Genomic DNA, 8471 nt, shown 5'->3' on the forward strand with positions numbered 1-8471 from the left:
ATGAGCAATGAGCACACACACATACCCAGAGCAGTGTTGGCTAACAGCACCCAGGGAGCAGTTGGGAGTTAGGTGCCTCGCTCAAGGCCGTCCTATATTAACCTAACCTGCATGTCTTTGGACTGTGGGGGAAACCGGAGCACCCGGAGGAAACCCACACGGACACGGGGAGAACATGCAAACTCCACACAGAAAGGCCCTCGCCGGCTGCTAGGTTCGAACCCAGAACCTTTTTGCTGTGAGGCGACCGTGCTAACCACTACACCACCGTGCCGCCCTACAATCCTCTCTGGCTAAAATGCATACGTTGCAATCCTGAAATGAGTGTCCTTTGTTGTTAAGATGAAGAGAGACAGCAGAGTCCTGGCCTGAGGAACGGGCTCTCCTGTGTTGAGCCATGCGCCTGTGAAGCGGTTGTTTTTTTTTCCCCAATATATTCCTCACTGCACTGAATTGCATACACTACGCTGTCCTGTTTGTGTCTGGACCAGTTTCTGCTTCACGGTGTTACTGGGTCTGAAATGTACCAGAGTGTTATGTTTGTAGAGGATCCTCCTGAGTTTCTCAGATAGAGCAGAAATGTAGGGAATGACAGTGTTTGTTCCGGTTATCCTCCTTGTCCGTTATGTTCCTTTTTCTGCTCTTGAAGAAAGCCCAGTTGGGATTTCACCTCTCGTCCATGAGAGGATAAATACCTGATACTCCCAATTAGTCAGACAGAACTGAAGAAGTGTTGTTTTACAATCAGGGTACAAAGTTTGTGTCACAGGGGTCCAAAATTCAAATTGATTCAAACTGGTTCTTGTACCAGTTTTTAAGTGAAGGACAAGTTAAAGAACAGATAGGCATGCGTAATAGTTTGTATTATAACAAGATTAAGTGTAGCTTTAAGCAGGGCTGGGAGAAACAAATGAAGTGATTCTCGGAAAGGACTTTTTTTTTTTACAATTCAGAATCCACTACTTCCATAGTGCTTTTAAATACAAGGCTGTAAGCTTTGTGTTAGTTGTCTCTAATATTTATGTCCCAATATCTTGACCACATTTTAGGATGAAAATCATCATTTTAGATATCGCATCTCATTATCTCTAGCCGCTTTATCCCTCTACAGGGTCGCAGGCAAGCTGGAGCCTATCCCAGCTGACTACGGGCGAAAGGCGGGGTACACCCTGGACAAGTCGCCAGGTCATCACAGGGCTGACACATAGACACAGACAACCATTCACACTCACATTCACACCTACGGTCAATTTAGAGCCACCAGTTAACCTAACCTGCATTTCTTTGGGGGAAACCGGAGCACCCGGAGGAAACCCACGCGGACACGGGGAGAACATGCAAACTCCACACAGAAAGACCCTCGCCAGCCACGGGGCTCGAACCCAGACCTTCTTGCTGTGAGGCAACAGCACTAACCACTACACCACCGTGCCGCCCTCATTTTAGATATGTTATTTTATATTGAAAAATTAGCTGTCTCGGAGAGGACATTTTTTTGACACAATTACATACTAATTTGATCAAAATAGCCTGAAAACTTACTGGCATTCAACATTAAAACTTAACTATGTTTCCAATGATATGGAACCAAATATTTGTTTTATGGTATAAAGAATGATTTAAGTGCATCCCTTTTGGAGCTACCTGTGGCCAAAAAAGCACTTTTTCTAAATGACACGAGTAATTTTGCTAAATATGACATACACTACCGTTCAAAAGTTTGGGGTCACTTTGAAATGTCCTTATTTTTGAAAGAAAAGCACTGTTCTTTTCAATGAAGATCACTTTAAACTAATCAGAAATCCACTCTATACATTGCTAATGTGGTAAATGACTATTCTAGCTGCAAATGTCTGGTTTTTGGTGCAATATCTCCATAGGTGTATAGAGGCCCATTTCCAGCAACTCTCACTCCAGTGTTCTAATGGTACAATGTGTTTGCTCATTGCCTCAGAAGGCTAATGGATGATTAGAAAACCCTTGTACAATCATGTTAGCACAGCTGAAAACAGTTGAGCTCTTTAGAGAAGCTATAAAACTGACCTTCCTTTGAGCAGATTGAGTTTCTGGAGCATCACATTTTGTGGGGTCGATTAAATGCTCAAAATGGTCAGAAAAATGTATTGACTATATTTTCTATTCATTTTACAACTTATGGTGGGAAATAAAAGTGTGACTTTTCATGGAAAACACAAAATTGTCTGGGTGACCCCAAACTTTTGAACGGTAGTGTACAGTATAATGCCATACATTCACCAAAAATAACGTTATCACCAATTTTTTTTTTTTGCATGGTAAATAGAGCTATCACAGGGCTACAATAAACAACCAAGTTTATTTAGTCAAGCCTTTTGATATTGAAGATAATAAGTGTTAAATGTGATTTTTAGCTTGCGTACCCTGATTGTAAAACAACCCTTAAGCCAATCCTGCTAGTCCAGGGACTCGAACCAGTAACCTTTTGGTCCCAAAGCTGTTTCTCTAACCATTAAGCCATGATTCCCCTAACTGAAGAATCAAATCTAGATCATATTAAAATATAATGCTTAGAACTAATTTCCTGGTTTCATAAAAGGGAGAAAAACATGGTCAAATTAATTTACACCAATCCAGCCAAGAACAAAAAGTAAACATGTGGACAAGCTTCCTAATTATTAGTTATATCACATCCGACATGATGTAAAACAATAACCGCAAAAAAAAAAAAACCACATTATTGTGCTAGCCAAGTGCTCTAAAGGATACAGCTAGCATGTTAGCTAGGAAAACTATTCCGTACAATAGCAAAAATAATAATTAAAATATATATATAGGATTAAGTTTCAATTTACAATCAAAATCTGTATTCACAATAATAACGACCATATTTAACTCGGTTTCAGACAAAAGCATCACTTACATCCACTCAATCAAGACATCCTACCGGCAGCACCGAGTCCCATGCAGCGATGAATCAGTAACAGCCTCACTTTCTGCAAGAACTCGGCTTTATCTCAAATGTCCTCATCCCCTATACACGTCATAATACAGAACGTAAGGACTATTAGCTCATATACCCTACCTAGCACTTTTTATGATTTTTTGGTGTCATTTGGAACGCGACACATTGCGCTTTGCTCAGCCTCGTCAGGGGCAAATCAGAGACCGTGCTGAGGCAAGCTTATGAATATTAATTAGCCCTGTGCTTCCCTAATATGTAATTGGCTGAGATGAAATCGAGGAGTTGAAACCACGTGATCAAAATGTTCTACGTCATGATGGTCCGTCATGATGGTGGATATAGCGGTGCTTGAAAGTTTGTGAACCCTTTAGAATGTTCTATATTTCTGCATAAATATGACCTAAAACATCATCAGATTTTCACACAAGTCGTAAAAGTAAAGAGAACCCAGTTAAACAAATGAGACAAAAAAATATTATACTTGGTCATTTATTTATTGAGGAAAATGATCCAATATTACATACAGTTAGGTCCATATATATTTGGACACATTTTTTTTTTTACCTGTTTACTGAAACATATTCAAGTTATAGTTATATAATGTACATGGGCATAAAGTCCAGACTTTCAGCTTTCATTTGAGGGTATCCACATTAAAATTGGAGGAAGGGTTTAGGAGTTTCAGCTCCTTAAAATGTGCCAACCTGTTTTTAAAGGGACCAAAAGTAATTGGACAATTGACTCAAAGGCTATTTCATGGGCAGGTGTGGGCAATTCCTTCGTTATGTCATTCTCAATTAAGCAGATAAAAGGCCTGGAGTTGATTTGAGGTGCGGTGCTTGCATTAGGAAGATTTTGCTGTGAAGAAAACATGCGGTGGCGGCACGGTGGTGTAGTGGTTAGCGCTGTTGCCTCACAGCAAGAAGGTCCTGGGTTCGAGCCCCGGGGCCGGCGAGGGCCTTTCTGTGTGGAGTTTGCATGTTCTCCCCGTGTCCGCATGGGTTTCCTCCGGGTGCTCCGGTTTCCCCCACAGTCCAAAGACATACAGGTTAGGTTAACTGGTGACTCTAATGCCGCTTTTCCACTACAAACGCGGCTGTGCCGTGCCGAGTCGAGCTGAGTCGAGCTGAGCGGGGCTGTTGGAGTTGCATTTCGACTACAACCGCGCTGAACCGTGCTGGGTGGACACATTGGGTGGAGTTAGCGAAAGTGGGTGGACGTCATGTGATGCCGTTAAGCAGCGCAAACAGTGACATCAGTGACAGTGGCGGAACAAGTCAGAGCCGGGCCGGGGGCGGGGCAAATGACCGGGCCCTTTATTAAAGCTTATCATGACATCATTTTAGGCTACAAAATGTCCGCAACTGCGGTGTTTACCAATTTCAACACTACCGGGTGCAACTATGTTATTTAGTACATCAAGTCCTTCAAACGAACATGTAACTCAGAAACAAAAAACATTAGGATACTGTACATGGCTCATAATAAAACATCAATAGCCTATACTGCGCACATTATTTGAAGGGCATACGAATGAGCGCTCAGAGGTTGCAACGCTGACAGGAAGAGTCAGAAATAAAAGGAGGGCGGTGCAAACCTCACTGAATGCACTGTGTTTACCAATTTCAACACTACGGGGTGCAACTATGTTTGTACATTAAGTCCTTCAAACGAACATGTAACTCAAACAAAAAACATTAGGCAACATACTGTACATGGCTCATAATAAAACATCAATAGCCTACTGCGCGCATTATTTGAAGGGCATACGACGAGCCTTGCGCTCCGCGAACTCGTGCACGATGCTCTGTATGTCACTGATTCAGTGAGCTTTTCAGCGGTAGTCTCACGACCCGAATAGTAAACAATAAACATGGAGGACATGGAGTCGTTAGTGTTGCTGGTCTTGGTGCTGTGGCTTGTTGTCACCGACAACGCGGACAGATACTGGCAAGAGCGTATAGATGAGGCGAGGCGCATAAGGCTTCAGAAATTCTCGTAATTCATAATTATTCTTCTTCCGGGTTTGCGGTGTTTACAGATCCCAGCGCGCTCGCGGGGCGTGTGTGGGCATGTGAGGACACTCCTCCTCACCAATCAGTGCACAGGGGAGTGTCTCCTCACGCCCCCAACCTCAGTCGGCACGGTTTGGCTCGCTTCAGCCCCACTCCAAAACGGTGCGAGTTTTAGGGGCTAAGCAGGGCTGAAGCGAGCTGAGTCGTGCTGGTTTTTGGTAGTCGAAACGCGAGCCGTGTCGGGCTGAAGTGAGCTGAAGCGAGCTGAAGTGAGCTGAAAAAGGGTAGTGGAAAAGGGCCATAAATTGACCGTAGGTGTGAATATGAGTGTGAATGGTTGTCTGTGTCTATTGCCGCTTTTCCACTACAAACGCGGCTGAGTCGAGCTGAGCGGGGCTGTTGGAGTTGCATTTTGACTACAACCGTGCTGGCTGGAAGTGGGTGGACACATTGGGTGGAGTTAGCGAAAGTGGGTGGACGTCACGTGATGTCGTTAAGCAGCGCAAACAGTGACATCAGTGACAGTGGCGGAACAAGTCAGAGCCGGGCCGGGGGCGGGGCAAATGACCGGGCCCTTTATTAAAGCTTATCATAACATCATTTTAGGCTACAAAATGTCCGCAACTGCGGTGTTTACCAATTTCAACACTACCGGGTGCAACTATGTTATTTAGTACATCAAGTCCTTCAAACGAACATGTAACTCAGAAACAAAAAACATTAGGATACTGTACATGGCTCATAATAAAACATCAATAGCCTATACTGCGCACATTATTTGAAGGGCATACGAATGAGCGCTCAGAGGTTGCAACGGTGACAGGAAGAGTCAGAAATAAAAGGAGGGTGGTGCAAACCTCACTGAATGCACTGTGTTTACCAATTTCAACACTACGGGGTGCAACTATTATGTTATTTTGTACATTAAGTCCTTCAAACGAACATGTAACTCAGAAACAAAAAAAACATTAGGCGACATACTGTACATGGCTCATAATAAAACATCAATAGCCTACTGCGCGCATTATTTGAAGGGCATACGACGAGCCTTGCGCTCCGCGAACTCGTCCACGATGCTCTGTATGTCACTGATTCAGTGATCTTTTAAGCGGTAGTCTCACGACCCGAATAGTAAACAATAAACATGGAGGACATGGAGTCGTTAGTGTTGCTGGTCTTGGTGCTGTGGCTTGTTGTCACCGACAACGCCAACAGATACTGGCAAGAGCGTATAGATGAGGCGAGGCGCATAAGGCTTCAGAAATTCTCGTAATTCGTAATTCTTCTTCTTCCGGGTTTGCGGTGTTTACAGATCCCAGCGCGCTCGCGGGGCGTGTGTGGGCATGTGAGGACACTCCTCCTCACCAATCAGTGCACAGGGGAGTGTCTGCTCACGCCCCCAGCCTCACTCGGCACGGCTTGGCTCGCTTCAGCCCCACTCCAAAACGGTGCGAGTTTTAGGGGCTAAGCAGGGCTGAAGCGAGCTGAGTCGTGCTGGTTTTTGGTAGTCGAAACTCGAGCCGTGTCGGGCTGAAGTGAGCTGAAGCGAGCTGAAGTGAGCTGAAAAAGGGTAGTGGAAAAGGGCCATATGTGTCAGCCCTGTGATGACCTGGCGACTTGTCCAGGGTGTACCCCGCCTTTCGCCCGTAGTCAGCTGGGATAGGCTCCAGCTTGCCTGCAACCCTGTAGAAGGATAAAGCAGCTAGAGATAATGAGATGAGATGAGAAAACATGCGGTCAAAGGAGCTCTCCACGCAGGTGAAACAAGCCATCCTTAAGCTGCGAAAACAGAAAAAAAAAACCATCCGAGAAATTGCTACAATGTTAGGAGTGGCAAAATCTACAGTTTGGTACATCCTGAGAAAGAAAGAAAGCACTGGTGAACTCATCAATGCAAAAAAGACCTGGACACCAACAGAAGTCAACAGTGGTGGATGATCGCAGAATAATTTCCATGGTGAAGAGAAACCCCTTCACAACAGCCAACCAAGTGAACAACACTCTCCAGGAGGTAGGCGTATCAATATCCAAATCTACCATAAAGAGAAGACTGCATGAAAGTAAATACAGAGGGTTCACTGCATGGTGCAAGCCACTTATAAGCCTCAAGAATAAAAAGGCTAGATTGGACTTTGCTAAAAAACATCTAAAAAAGCCAGCACAGTTCTGGAAGAACATTCTTTGGACAGATGAAACCAAGATCAACCTCTATCAGAATGATGGAAAGAAAAAAGTATGGCGAAGGCGTGGTACAGCTCATGATCCAAAGCATACCACATCATCTGTAAAACACGGCGGAGGCAGTGTGATGGCTTGGGCATGCATGGCTGCCAGTGGCGCTGGGTCACTAGTGTTTATTGATGATGTGACACAGGACAGAAGCAGCTGGATGAATTCTGAGGTATTCAGAGACATACTGTGTGCTCAAATGCAGCCAAACTGATTGGTTGGTGTTTCATAATACAGATGGACAATGACCCAGAACATAAAGCTAAAGCAACCCAGGAGTTTATTAAAGCAAAGAAGTGGAATATTCTTGAATGGCCAAGTCAGTCACCTGATCTCAACCCAATTGAGCATGCATTTCACTTGTTAAAGACTAAACTTCAGACAGAAAGGCCCACAACCAAACAGCAACTGAAAACCAGTGCAGTAAAGGCCTGGCAGAGCATTAAAAAGGAGGAAACACAGCGTCTGGTGATGTCCATGAGTTCAAGACTTCAGGCAGTCTTTGCCAACAAAGGGTTTTCAACCAAATGAGCATTTTATTTACAATGATTTAATTTGTCCAATTACTTTTGAACCCCTGAAATGAAGGGATTGTGTTTAAAAAAATGCTTTAGTTCCTCACATTTTTATGCAATCATTTTGTTCAACCCACTGAATTAAAGCTGAAAGTCTGAACTTCAACTGCATCTGAATTGTTTTGTTCAAAATTCATTGTGGTAATGTACAGAACCAAAATTAGAAAAATGTTGTCTCTGTCCAAATATTTATGGACCTAACTGTATCTGTGAGTGGCAAAAGTATGTGAACCTTTGCTTTCAGTGTCTGGTGGGACCCCCTTGTGCAGCAATAACTGCAACTAAACGTTTTCGGTAACTGTTGATCAGTCCTGCACACTGGCTTGGAGGAATTTTAGCCCGTTCCTCCATACAGAACAGCTTCAACTCTGGGATGTTGGTGGGTTTCCTCACATGAACTGCTCATTTCAGGTCCTTCCACAACATTTCGATTGGATTAAGGTCAGGACTTTGACTTGGCCATTCCAAAACATTAATTTTATTCTTCTTTAACCATTCTTTGGTAGAACGACTTGTGTGCTGAGGGTCGTTGTCTTGCTGCATGACCCACCTTCTCTTGAAATTCAGTTCATGGACAGATGTCCTGACATTTGCCTTTAGAATTCGCTGGTATAATTCAGAATTAATTGTTCCATAAATTATGGCAAGCCATCCCGGCCCAGATACAGCAAAACAGGCCCAAACCATGATACTACCACTACCATGTTTCAC

The 8471-nt window shown here is 43.8% G+C and overlaps 1 protein-coding gene across 1 annotated transcript in view; it reads right to left on the minus strand.

Annotated features, from left to right (window-relative positions):
- LOC132895442 (solute carrier family 35 member F2-like) overlaps positions 1-3041 on the minus strand; it is a 44437-nt gene extending 41396 nt beyond the window's left edge. The window contains exon 1 of the mRNA XM_060936075.1: positions 2900-3041. The gene's annotated coding sequence lies outside the window, so the exon portion shown is untranslated. The remainder of the gene's footprint in view (positions 1-2899) is intronic.
- Positions 3042-8471: the final 5430 nt, after the last annotated feature.

Source organism: Neoarius graeffei, chromosome 12, assembly GCF_027579695.1.
Source record: "Neoarius graeffei isolate fNeoGra1 chromosome 12, fNeoGra1.pri, whole genome shotgun sequence".
Taxonomy (NCBI): domain Eukaryota; kingdom Metazoa; phylum Chordata; class Actinopteri; order Siluriformes; family Ariidae; genus Neoarius; species Neoarius graeffei.